The sequence below is a fragment of the Eriocheir sinensis genome, chromosome 45 (genome assembly GCF_024679095.1).
Source record: "Eriocheir sinensis breed Jianghai 21 chromosome 45, ASM2467909v1, whole genome shotgun sequence".
Lineage (NCBI taxonomy): Eukaryota > Metazoa > Arthropoda > Malacostraca > Decapoda > Varunidae > Eriocheir > Eriocheir sinensis.
The window spans coordinates 12,788,964-12,802,297 of record NC_066553.1 but is presented as its reverse complement, the minus strand read 5'-3'; the positions used below and the strand labels follow the sequence as shown (position 1 = coordinate 12,802,297).

Here is a 13,334-nt window from a genome sequence, read left to right as displayed (position 1 = left end):
CAGAAGAGCAGTCAGTGTGGAAATATCGATAGAAGATAGAAAGAGAGGCAACATTGCGGCGGAATTTAAGAGGTAGAAGACTATCAGTATGAGGAGGAGAGCTGATGAGACGAAGAGCCTTAGCCTCCACTCTGTCCAGAAGAGCTGTGTGAGTGGAGCCCCCCCACACATGAGATGCATACTCCATACGAGGGCGGACAAGGCCCCTGTATATGGACAGCACCTGTGCAGGGGAGAAGAACTGGCGGAGACGGTACAGAACGCCCAGCCTCGAGGAAGCTGATTTAGTAAGAGATGAGATATGAAGTTGCCAGTTGAGATTTTGAGTTAAGGATAGACCGGGGATGTTTAGTGTTGAGGAAGGTGATAGCTGGGTGTTGTCAAAGAATAGGGGATAGTTGTTTGGAAGATTGTGTCGAGTGGATAGGTGGAGAAACTGTGTTTTTGAGGCATTGAAGGACACCAGGTTCCTTTTGCCCAAATCGGAAATAATAGTAAGGTCTGAGGCTAAGCGTTCTGCAGCCTCCAGCCTTGAGTCGTTAAGTTCCTGTAGGGTGGGTCTTCTATTAAAAGAAGTTGAGTAATGCAGAGTGGAATCATCGGCGTAGGAATGGATAGGACAGCTCGTTTTGGAAAGAAGATCATCAATGAGCAACAGAAAAAGAGTGGGAGATAGGACAGAAATCTGTGGGACACCACTGTTAATAGATTTAGGGGAAGAACAGTGACCGTCTACCACAACAGAAATAGAACGGTCAGAAAGGAAACTGGAGATAAAGGTACAGAGAGAAGGATAGAAACCGTAGGAGGGTAGTTTGGAAAGCAAAGATTTGTGCCAGACCCTATCAAAAGCTTTTGATATGTCCAGCGCAATAGCAACAGTGTGTGTGTGTGTGTGTGTGTGTGTGTGTGTGTGTGTGTGTGTGTGTGTGTGTGTGTGTGTGTGTGTGTCACTTTGATATTCATCCAGCGCTCATCTCTTTCCTTTAAGTAGTTTTTCAATTCGTTTTATTTCTTCTACTTCGTTTTAAAACATTTTCATCTCTCTGTTCGCTGCTTCGCTAGTTAGTCAAGCAATTAGTCGGTCAAGGGTAGGCGGTGGCCGAAGTGATAGCGTACTGGACCCACATTCGCCGCGTGATGGACGACGCGGGTTCGAATCCTCACGCTACTACTCGGATTTTTCAGTCACCGCCGAGTGGCTTAAAACTACCCACATGCTGTCCTGAAGACCACCCATCAACCCGGACTCTAGAGGAAGCCGTCCAAGCGAATCAAGAACGAGTTCCGAGGGGCAGCATGAGCCAATGCAAGATGGCGGGCGCCACTATAAACACTCGCCTGCGCCAGAACGGGCTGGGCCGACAATCAGGCCCCACCTGGAAGAAGCCTTGGGCCGACCATCAGGCCCCACCGGGAAGATGCCTACCGGCGCAATAGGCAACAACGTAAAAAAAAAAAACTCGTCCAGTTTGTCTGTCTGTCTATATGAAGCTTATTTATGTCTCTCCCGATTTTTTCTGTTTGTCTGTCAGCGTGTGTGTCTGTCTGTCTGTCTGTCTATCTATGAATCAATCTTTATTTGGCTTTCTGTCCGTTAGTCTGTCTGTCTGTCTATATACCTTAATCTCTCTCTCTCTCTCTCTCTCTCTCTCTCTCTCTCTCTCTCTCTCTCTCTCTCTCTCTCTCTCTCTCTCTCTCTCTCTCTCTCTCTCTCTCTCTCTCTCTCTCTCTGCCAGCGGGGTTGTGTACGGCAGGAAACGTTTCAGGCCTCGCTAAACTACAACCTTGACTCGCGAGGCTCAGGGCGGAGAAAAGAAAGAGAAAATAAGAAAAAAACTGCACAGAAAGAAATACAATACAGCACTTAGGAGATATAAAAGCCAAAGCAATGAGAGAAAGAGGACAAAAAATGAGAGACGCTTGCACACCTTTGTTCTAAAAATAGAGAAAATGATGAATAGCAGAGAAATAAATATCATAATACTTATAGATGAAAGAGGTAGAAGACGGAAAGTTCATAAGAAAAAAAAGGAAACACATGCAAATCTTCACCTTCCTCCCTCACCTACCCACCCACCCCAAAAAGAAAAAAAAATATTTGCAAAGAAAGAAAAAAAAAGCAATGTCACAGCAGTAGCATGGCAATGTGTGAAAAAAAGGTAAAACAAAAAGAACGAAAAAAAAAACTGTGCGCACCTTCGCCCCTCAAATAATTAAAATGAAGAAATAATGAATTGCTCGGAAAGGAAAACCATGACAACGTTAAATTGAAGAAGAAAAACACTATAGAATTCAAATTGCATTCACCGGACACCTGATGGAAGAGAACAACAATGAAAAAATAGAGAAGCTAAAAAGAAAACAGTAAAAAACCTCAACCTGCATCAGCCGAACACTGAACATTGTAGAAACAAAACTTATCACAGAAAAAGAAAAGAAAACAGTGATACAAAAAGTGATAAAACAGAATCCAACGACTTTATTTCAGAAAAAAACTAATATTGAAAAGAAAACGAGAAAACTAATGAAAACAGTTTAGTGGAAGACAAAAAAAAACAGAATCGGACAAAAAAAAGTGTAAGTTATTAGCAAAGAATATTTTGTGAACGAATAATAAAAAAAAACAAGAAAAAAAAGTAAAAAATATAAAACAAATTGAAATAGTTTAGTTTGACACCAGTGAGAAATCAGAGAGCAGCCTTCAACACACACACACACACACAAACAAAACACAAACGAGCATTCATAAAAAAAACAATGGAAAAACTAATCCAACAAATGGTTTAGTGGACGCCATAGATATCCAAGACACCCCCCCCCTCCCCCCCCGTCATGTTATCGAGTAGAAAACGCGAGGCGCGGACTGGAAAGAGAGAGTGGGAGGAAAGGCGCAGAGGGAGAAGGGAGACAGAGAGGGAGGGAGGAAGAGAGGGAGAGAGTATGAGGGACGTGTGGGCAGGCAGGAGGAGAGGAAGATGTATAGGTAGGTGAAAGGAACGAAGGAGAGAGAAACAGGGAGAGGTGGAGGGAGAGAGCGAGAGATATTCGTAGAAAAGCAGAGAAGGGGAGGAAGAAAAAAAGGGAAAAGAGGAAGGATGGAGGTGGAAGAGAGGTAGAGATTTTCGTAAGAAAGTAGAGACGAAAGAGAGAATTAGAAAGATAGGTAAACACAGAGGGACATTATTGAAAATAGGCAGGGAGATGAAACACAGAAGCCAGAGAAGTACAGTTAGGGCTGATTACTTAGTTTATTGACCACAAATTTCAGTCGACATGCAAAATAATCTTAAAAGGTATCCTCTCTAATATAACACGACAAAACGTAGTATTGAACATAAAACATTAATGGTCCACTCCGCCCGGAGCAGCACACAGGATACACTTGCCGAGGCCCGGTGCGGGCCTCGGCAAGTGTATCATTATGCAGATTAAACCAAACGGACGCGAGCATGTAATAGGAAAAAACTTGAGACGGAGATTAAACAGAGGCCGGGCATCCACTCCAAGGCAGTCCCTTCTTAGTGTGTGGAGTCGGAAAGTGATGGGCAAAGAAAGCATGGAATGGAGGCGTGGATACGAAAACACGAAGCTACAAGGAACAAAGCATCGTAATAGTAACAACAATAATGATAATAATAATAATAGGAGTAATAATAATAATAATAATAATAATAATAATAATAATAATAATAATAATAATAATAATAATAATAATAATGGAGTGAGGGATGCTTCATTAAGGCCTCAAAGGATCACCACGGGTCTGGCTTGATGAAAAGGAGGGAAAGGAGAGATGAGAAAGGGAGGAGGGTACTGGGTGGAGGAATATGAAGGATTAAACAGAGCGGAGAAAACAAGAGTGGAGAGAAATATACCAGAATAGGAAGAAGGAAATATAGAGGAAAGAACAAGAAATGGGGAGAAACTGAGAAAAAAGGAGGAAAAGTTGGAAAGATTGGTTTAGTCGGTGCAACATCTGTGGTCATATGCCGCAGAGAGACAGAAGGGGAAGGAATTATAGGAGAAGGGAACAGATCCCAGGAAACGGGACACAACCCCCGATTAATACCTGGTACCCATTCACTGCTGGGTGGACAGGGGCGTAGGGTATCGGAAAAGCCGCCCAAATTTTTCCACTCCGCCCGGGAATCGAACCCGGGCTCTCTCGGTTGTTAGCCGAGTGTGGTAACCACTGCACCACGAAGCCCTCCTCAAAAAAGGAGGAAATAGAGTAAAAAGAAGAGTAGGGAGAAACAGAAGAATGGGAAGGAGCGAGTAAAGAAAAAGAGAATAGTGGGGGGAGAGAGTTATGTGGCGGATGAGAAAAAAGGGAATTATGAAAGAAGGGGACGCTGCTGAGGGGACAAAGGGTGAGATGGATAAAAAGGGGAAAGAAAGGTGAAAAGGGAAGTGCACAGAGGAAGACAAGAAGGAAAGGACGAAGGAAAATTAGGTAGGAATTGTGTTTGGGTACGACTGAGGCTTGAGGAGGAAGGGAGGGAAGAAAGGAAAAAAGGGATGCAGATGAATGAGAAAAAGATGAATAGGGAGAGAGAAAAAGCTTGTGAAAATGGGCAGAACAGGAAAGAAGAAAAGAAAGAAGGAGAAAAGTGGAAAAGTATTTCTTTTTTTTTATCAATTAATTCTCCTCTTTCACTTCATTTTCGTTTGAGTTTAATTTCACTGATTTCCTGCCGAGGAAACATCTGGCGGCGAAAGACGATTAGTATTCTTGTGTAAAAACGAAGAAAAGAACATTACGGAATACTTCGCGTTTTGTTACAAGTTATGATTTTTGTCCATATTTTTGAGGGAAAACCGGAAGTTATTATAGAAACGATTACTACTTCATTATTACGATGGAAACTGTGTGTGTTTGATGGACACACACACACACACACACACACACACACACACACACACACACACACACACACACTCTCTCGTAAATTTTTATATTTCTGGGTTATGATCGATTACACACACACACACACACACACACACACACACACACACACAAACTCACACACTCTCTTATAAACTTTTATATTTCTGGGTTATGACCGACTACACGCACACACACACACACACACACACACACACACACACACACACACACACACACACACACACACACCATTAGCCGATCACAGTCACGTCGTCAAACTCTGATATGAAGAGAAATATCAATCTCTACTAAAACGTCCAACTTGTAACCATCCAATACATCGTTTTGATCCACACATCCACCTGTGCACACCTGCCTGTCTACCTAGCCATACACACCTGTCTATCCGATCAACCCAGCACACCTGCCTATCAGTGAACCAATCAACCATTACCAACCAATCCACCATCACAACCAGTCCACCATCACGGGCCATTGCCAGACGTATACTATGACTGAATGGGACGCGGTTTGTTGCGGCGGTAATAAACTTGAAGCTCAGGTGAGTCGCGTTACCTGGCCGCCAGCTCAGTAATTAGTGGCTGCAGGTGAGCGCCGGACAGGTGGAGGATAGGCGGCGGGTCAGGTCAGGTGTCGCTGAGTGCTGGCCTGTCTGTGTGCCTGGCTGTTTGTCTTCCCGTCATATCGATCTGTTTGTCTTTTAGTTTATGTTTGTCTATCTGCGTCTGTGTGTTTGTTCTTGTTTTGTCTGTCTGCTTTACTCTTCGTCAGTCTGTGTCTGTCTCTCTATCGTCGTGCTGTTCTTTATATACTTTCTTTGTCATCCCAGTTGTTTATTTTTTTCTTCATTTAATCGAGTTTAATTTTTTTCTATATTTTTCTTTCGTTCCTTTTTTCTTTATTTCCTTTTCTTTCAGTTTCCGTTCCCTTCATAATCCTCTCTGCCTCAAATTACATTGCCCGTTCATAATTGCGTGTGTGTGTGTGTGTGTGTGTGTGTGTGTGTGTGTGTGTGTGTGTGTGTGTGTGTGTGTGTGTGTGTGTGTGTGTGTGTGTGTGTGTGTGTGTGTGTGAGCGCATTTCATATTCATATTTTCCTTTGCTTCTTTCTATCTATTTATCTCTGTTTCTCTCTCTCTCTGAAGCCTCTCCACTTTACTCCCCTCTCCCTAACACACTCCACCTACCCAGCTTCTCCCTGATCCCACAAACCTCCCCACAAAGTCTTACCCCCTCACAGATGTCACCCAACATTTTTGTCTACCCCAGTCCCTATCTTCCCCACCCACCCCATATTCTTCCTCCTCCTCCCCCACCCTCACACCGCTGCCTCCCACACCAAACTAACTCCCTCCACCCCTCTCCCTTCGCAGGTGCCGCCCACAGAACCCTGGAGGAGGATCAGCTGTGTCCCACCTGTCCTTACTTCCTGCCCACGTCCGTCAAGGTCACCACACCTGTGGGCATCCCGGCCAACCTCACCCGCGGCGTCAGGCAGCTCGGGGACAAGAAGGTGGGAGGAGGAGGGAAAGGAGAGGAGAGCTAATATGTTTGTTCGCGTCTTGGTTTTCATGTGTAATGGTTGGAAGGAGATAAGGTGAGAAGAGATGAGAGGAAAGGAGAGAAGAGAGGAATGAAAAGAAGGTGAGAGGAAAGAAGAGGATCTCAAAGCTTACCAATTCCTTCCTGTTTACTCTTTCCCTTAGTGAAGGCTGGAAGGAGATGAGGGGAAGAAGGTGACGAGGAGTTGAGGAGATGAAGCGGAGACAGGAAGGCGAGAAGAGAGGAGAGAAAAGGAGCTCATATTTAGCCCTTTCCTTCCTTGTTCCTGCTTTTCCTGCGTAAGAGATGGAAGGAGGAGATGAGGAGATGAAGAGGAGGTGAGAAGACACAAGAACCTCTAAGAACAAAATTTTGCTTTCTGTTTCCTGGTGTGCTTGCTAGAAAGGCGATGTGGAGGGGGTGAGGGATAAGGAGATGAGAATAGAGGAGAACAAAGAAGCGTGAGTTCGCCTCAAAATTCCTGTTCTTGTGTGAGGGAGAGGAAGTAGGAGAGGAAGAGATGAGGAGACAGGAGAGTGAGGAGAGAAAAGGAGCTCTGAGTTCACCTTTTCCTTCCTGTTCATGGGTGATAGAGAGGCGAGGAGATGAAGAGGAGGAGGCGAGGAGACGAGTGTGTGAAGTGAGGAGAGAAAGGAAGCTCTGAGCTTACCTATTCCTTCCTGTTCATGGGTGAAAGGGAGGTGAGGAGACGAAGAGGAGGAGGTGAGGAGGGAAAAGAAACTCTAATTTTACCTATTCTCTGTTCGTGCTTTTCCTGGGTAAGGATGGGGAGGAAGAAAAGTTAGAAAGTTTCGTTTATTCGGCGCAACATCGGTGGTCATATGCCGGGGAGAGACAGGAGGGGAAGGAATTATAGGAGAAAGGAACAGATCCCAGGAGACGGGACACAACCCCCGATTAATACCTGGTACCCATTCACTGCTTGGTGGACAGGGGCGTAGGGTATATGGGGAGAAAGATGATGATGATGAAGAGAAAGGAGGGGAGATAAGAAGATAGAAAGAGAGGGATACAGGTAACATTCTTGTGCTTCTTGAGTAGGGGTAGAATAACGGGGGCGAGAGGAGGGACAGACGGGGAAAGAAGTAAAGGGATGAAAGGGTTAATAAAAGAAGAAAAAAAGCAGTGATATAGTGGACTGGTGATGGCTTCTGATAATGATGATGATGATGATGATGATGATGATGATGATGATGATGATGATATTGTAATGATGAGGAGGGTGTGTGGGAGGGAAGATCAGAAGGAATGCACGAAAGGATGTCTCGATGGATTGCTGGAAAATGATACAATGGAAGGTGAAAGAGGAAGGGGTTGAATACCTCTCCTTTATCATCCCTATGCCTCCATGCCAGGGCCAAGGGCAAGGGCAAGAGTCAAGCCAAAGAGAACTGGCACCACGGCGCCCCCCAAAAAAAAGAAACAGTGAGCGCGGTAACGCTCGCTGAGGCAGAACACACATCGGAGCAAGGCTGGCGGGATGTGATTCCATACAGACAATGCGGAGAAAAGTCAAAGTAGTGAGATTCATGAGTGTGAGCGGCGCCACGCCTGTGCTCGGCGACACGGAAGTCCTGCACAGTAACTGACGAGTCAGTGCGAGGACTGTTTTTTTTTTTTTTTTATCCAAGTGTCAGGGCATTTTTTTCTTTGGCCTTCCATATGCCTTCCGGCCTTTTGGACTACTTATGTTATATTCCTTATTAGTATTTGGGTTTGCTTTACATCACGTACGTTTTATTTGCGTTATAAAAATAGGGTATTCAGAACGCTGTGTGCTTCATTTGTTGTAAAGAGAAGGTTCGAAAGAATTCAAGTTTGACTTTGTAAGCTAACGAATATATGTTTGGAAAATTAATGTTGTGTTTTGTTACCCAGTTTTCTCCCCTAATAAAATAAGTAAATGTGATGAAAATCTTCCCTGGAATATGACAATTAACAGACCAGTAGTAACTGCAAACAATGATGAGCACGCCTGAAAACATAACAAAGAAACCACCACGAAGGAAAAGCGACAATCCACCTGAAAAAAATGTTAAGGAGACACCAAATAATAAAAAAAAATAGAACACAAAAAAAAAAAGATATGGAAAGTATCACAAACCAACTCAAACAAGAAAGAAACAAAACCAGTCATGTTCAAAGAAACGAAAGAAAACAACTATAAGCAAACAAAAAAAAAAAAAAAGAACAGGACAGGAGATTCCCCGATAACTCAACCTGGATTTAGCGAGGCTGTCACAAAGTCCGCCATGTTGTGTGTAACGGGAGGGAAAGAGAGGGGGAGGGGGAGAGGAAAACGATGTTGGGGAGAGGTAAAAGGAGGTTGTGGGGGGCGTCACTGGACGGAGGGGAGGGGGAGGAAGATGTGAAGGGACAGCGAGGGTAGGAGGAGGAGGAGGAGGAGGACAAGGAGGAAAAGTATGCTAGAGGGGGGGGAGGGGTAAGATGGAGGAAGGAAGGCAAGGAGACGAAGGGAGGTGGAGAAGGGTGGTGAGGGGGAGAGAGGAGGGGAGGAGGAGGAGTGTGGAAGAGAGCGTGTTGGAAGAGAGCGTGTTGGAAGCGAACGTAAACTGGAGAGATGGGAGGGAAGAGCAGGTGAAGGAAGGGCAGGAGGGATGTGGAGGGTGGCAATGAGAGAAGGGGAGGAAACACGAGCATGATAGGAGCAGTTTTGGGGAGAAGTAAAAAAGGTGGAGATATTGGGGAGACAAAATTTTAAGAGTAAGGGGAAGAGGGGAAAAGTAGGGGGGAAGAGAAAGGAGGAGGAAAAGTTATGTTGGGAGGAGGGAGAGAGGTGGGAAAGAGGATATTCATGGGGGTGTTATTGGGGAGAAAAGGGATAAAGGGGAAGAGAAGGAGGGAGGGTGAGGAAGGAAAGTGATGGGGGGGGGGGGGAAGAGAGGAAAGAGGAAGTTAGTGGGGAGTGTTATCTTACTGCACGGGAGGAGGAGGAGGAGGAGGAGGAGGAGGGAGGGTCGGCCACAAATTCAATAGAGCAATATAAATTCCTTTCCCCGCCTGCAGGATCGAGGGACAAAGCTTTTTTTTTTATTTCTTTTTACAGTGACAGTTGTTTTCTTCCTTTCTCCTACTTTTATACTTTTTTCTTTCCTTTTTTACAGTGAGTCTTCTCTTTCCATTCTTTTTCTTCTTTGTTAGCTTTTTCTTTATTACAGTGGCAGTCTTTTCCTTTCTTTTCCCCTTTTTACTTATCTATTTTCGTTTTACAGTAGCAAAGTTTTTTACATCCTTTTTTACTTTTTTTCTTTTCGCTCGATATTTTTTACGTACATTTTTACTATTAACTCTTACTTTTCCTTTTCTCGTTTAGTGACTATTTTCCTTCCCTTATTTTGCCCTTTTTTTATACTGCCAGTAACGATTCAAGGGACTTTGTCATCCTACTAGTTTTCTTCCAAGCTGTGTATGTATCTAAGTATTTTCACTGGTCTTCATATACGGACCTTTTTCTTCTTCTTTTCCCCTTCTCACATCAGTTCCCCTACCTGTGTGACTTCATATAAAGTCTGTTCTCTTTTCTATACCTATTACTTCCACCTCCACTCGTGCCTTTCGGTTCCCTTAGTGGTGAGTGGGTGTTGGAAAAGGTGTCCTGCTCCTTCGGCCTATTGTTTACATGATCCCATAAAAACTGACTAAATAAATGAGTCAATATGGAAGGCGATAAGTGTGTTTGGGATACGCTCTTTAATTCTTCCTATTTCACCGACGCTACATTTAAATACTAATATACCTACATGTGGATGCTATACTGAACTATTTACTCAATGTCTCATACGAGCTTGATTTCTTCACATTCCACCTCAACATATTTACGGTATTCATGTATTGTTTGTGTGCCACATCTTTCCTTTTTACCAATACTTATTATCAAAATTACTCGTCTGTTTACTGCCTACCTTTGTCCTTTGTCTTTCTTTTCTTTCTTTCTGTGTGTCTTTCTTGTCTGTCTTTTTCCTGTTCATGCCTGTGTATCTTTATGTCTAATAGCTCATCTATTTCTTGTATATCCTCTTTCTTTTTTTTCTCTCTGTCTTTTTCTTGTCTATCTTGTTCGTGATCGTGCCTGTCTACCTGTCTGTCTTAATGCTCATCTACTTACTGTCTGCCTTCTTTCTTTGTCTTTATTTTTTTCTTTATCTCTTTCTTGTCTGTCGTCCTCGTGTTCGTGCCTGTCTACCTGTGTCTACTCATCTGTTTCTTGCATGACTTCCTGCCTGAGCGTCTTCATGCCCACACACCTGCCTGTCTCATCAAACCCACACCTGCACCTCCAGAGACGGATGGAGTGGCGTTAATAGTGCAATAGTGTGTGTGTGTGTGTGTGTGTGTGTGTGTGTGTGTGTGTGTGTGTGTGTGTGTGTTCGTTTTCTCTCTCTCTCTCTCTCTCTCTCTCTCTCTCTCTCTCTCTCTCTCTCTCTCAAACACACGACATACATTTTTCATTGTGCTAATCAACTGGTATACACACACACACACATTAAATGGCTGTGTCCGATAATAATTTGGGTCTTGTAGATTATTCCGCAGTAACATGAGGGGGGAGGATATATATATATATATATATATATATATATATATATATATATATATATATATATAGATAGAGAGAGAGAGAGAGAGAGAGAGAGAGAGAGAGAGAGAGAGAGAGAGAGAGAGAGAGAGAGAGAGAGAGAGAGAGAGAGAGAGAGAGAGAGAGAGAGAGAGAGAGAGAGAGAGAGAGAGAGAGACTGACTTTAAATGGAGTCTGTTGTTGTAACTGTGAATGGGGTGAAGTTACAGATGGAGGTATATTGTGTCAGGTTAAGTTTGGCTGCAGTGGGGGGAAGGTAACGGGGAGAGGAGGGGAGGGAAAGGGAGGAGAAGCAAGGGAAGGAATGGGGAAGGTAAAGGAATGGGGGAGAAGAGGACAGTATTGGCGGGGAGCAAGAGTGGGAGACTAGCGGTGGGAAATTGGTGGGATTGAAGTTATGGAGATTATTGGGTAGTTGGCGGCACAGAGGTGATTTGAGGAGAGCTGAACGTGTATTTGGTGAGGCTTGTTGGAGGAGGAGGAGGAGGAAGCTGGCTGAAGGTGGAGACTATCTGGTTGAAGGTTGGTAGTGTGGAAGAAAAGTGCAGGTAGAGAAAAAAATAATAGTGGAGGAAGTGAACAGAAGGTTGATAAAAGAAATGGAGTTCGCTGTGGAGGTGGCTGAAGGAGATGAATAGGAGGAGGCAAGAAGAAGGTGAAGGTGGATCAGAACTAGCAGGTGGAGGAGGAGGAGGCTGATTGAAGGATAAATATTGGTTAATGAAAGATACCAAGTGGAGGCCAGTGGAGAGAGTTAAGAAAGGTAAGATAAGGTATGATGACAATATAAAGTAAGGTAAGGTAAGCTAAGCTAGGCTAAGATAAGGTAAGGTACGATGAGGTAAGGTAAGGTAAGGTAAGGTAAGGTAAGGTAAGGATGAGAGGTATGAGGTAGATAATTATTGAAGGTTGTGAGATGGAGGATACAAAGACACTGTTAAGGTAAGGTAAGGTAGAGTAAGATAACGAGTGTAGGTTAGATGGAGGACACAAGGCCGCTGCTTACAAGTGGAGTGGAGTCACTTAGGGCACGGGAGATAAGCGGAGATCAGTATGGGGACTAAATCCGCTAACAGTGTGGAGAACAAATGTGGAGATCAAGGCAGCGTGGGGAGGCGGCTATGATCGCCTATCAGGGTATTAGACACGACCACCGAGCACGTTATAACAGAGTAGTAGTAGTAGTAGTAGTAGTAGTAGTAGTAGTAGTAGGAGGAGGAGGAGGAGGAGGAGGAGGAAATTGCTATGGATTACGAAAAAGAAGGGAGGATGAAAAGATCAGAAAGAAGAGGACGAGGAGGCTGAGGAGGCAGAGGAATATAAAATATAAAGTTAAAAAAAATCAGAGTAGAAAAGAGGAGGAATAAGGCGATACATAGGAGAAGGAGGAGGAGGAGGATAGGGGGCATGAAGAGAAAGGGTGTCAGTGAATTCAGGATAAAAATATATATAATGAACTGACGAAGAAAAATAAAGAAAATTTGGAGAAAATCGAAGCAGGAAAAACAATATTTAAAAAGATGAAGAAAACGATAAGCGAGGTTGAAAATAAGACAAGGAAAACCAAGAACCAAATGTGAAGAAACAAAGGAAAAAAACAAATAAGAAAGAAAACGGGAAAGAAAAAACAAAAAAAAATAAGGAATAAAATCAAGAGAATAAACAAAATGAAGAAAAGGAAGAAACAAACAAAGAAAACCATGAACCAGAACACGAAGGACCAAATAAAAGACAAGAAAAGAAGAAAAAGAAGCAGATCACAAAGACAAGGAGTAAGACAAGTCGAGGTCACAATTTGAGACGAAGACTGGCTCCCCACGCTCTTGTCACGCCCACACACACGACCTCAACTTCCTTCTTTCCTCCTTCATTACCTCATATTCTTTCTCTTGACGTTCTAGTCCTTCCTTTATCCTTTTCCTTATCCTGTTTCCTCTTCAATCAACCCATGCTTTTAATCTTAATTTTCTCCCTTTCATCTATACTCCTAGATTAAAATGAGCCAAATAAGGGAAAAAAGAGAGAAAGGGAAGGAAGTAAGGTGGTGGTAAGGAAGGAAGAAATGACGAAAAGAAAGATTAACGAGTAGAATAATGGTTTTAGTGGAAAAGATCGCAAAAAATGGAACATGAGTGAAGTGAATGGAAGAAAGGAAGAAAGCAAGAATGAAAGAAGACAATGAAGGAAGGAAAAGTTGAGATGAAAAAGACATATGGAATGAAACAAAGACGAAAGTGGAAAGTGAATAAAGGAGGAGAAAAT

At 43.4% G+C, this 13,334-nt stretch overlaps 1 non-coding gene across 1 annotated transcript; it reads right to left on the bottom strand.

Annotated features, from left to right (window-relative positions):
- Positions 1 to 4,136: 4,136 nt before the first annotated feature.
- Positions 4,137 to 4,210, bottom strand: Trnav-aac (transfer RNA valine (anticodon AAC)). Its single transcript has one exon. It is a non-coding gene; the product is annotated as a tRNA-Val (tRNA).
- Between the last annotated feature and the right edge of the window lie 9,124 nt (positions 4,211 to 13,334).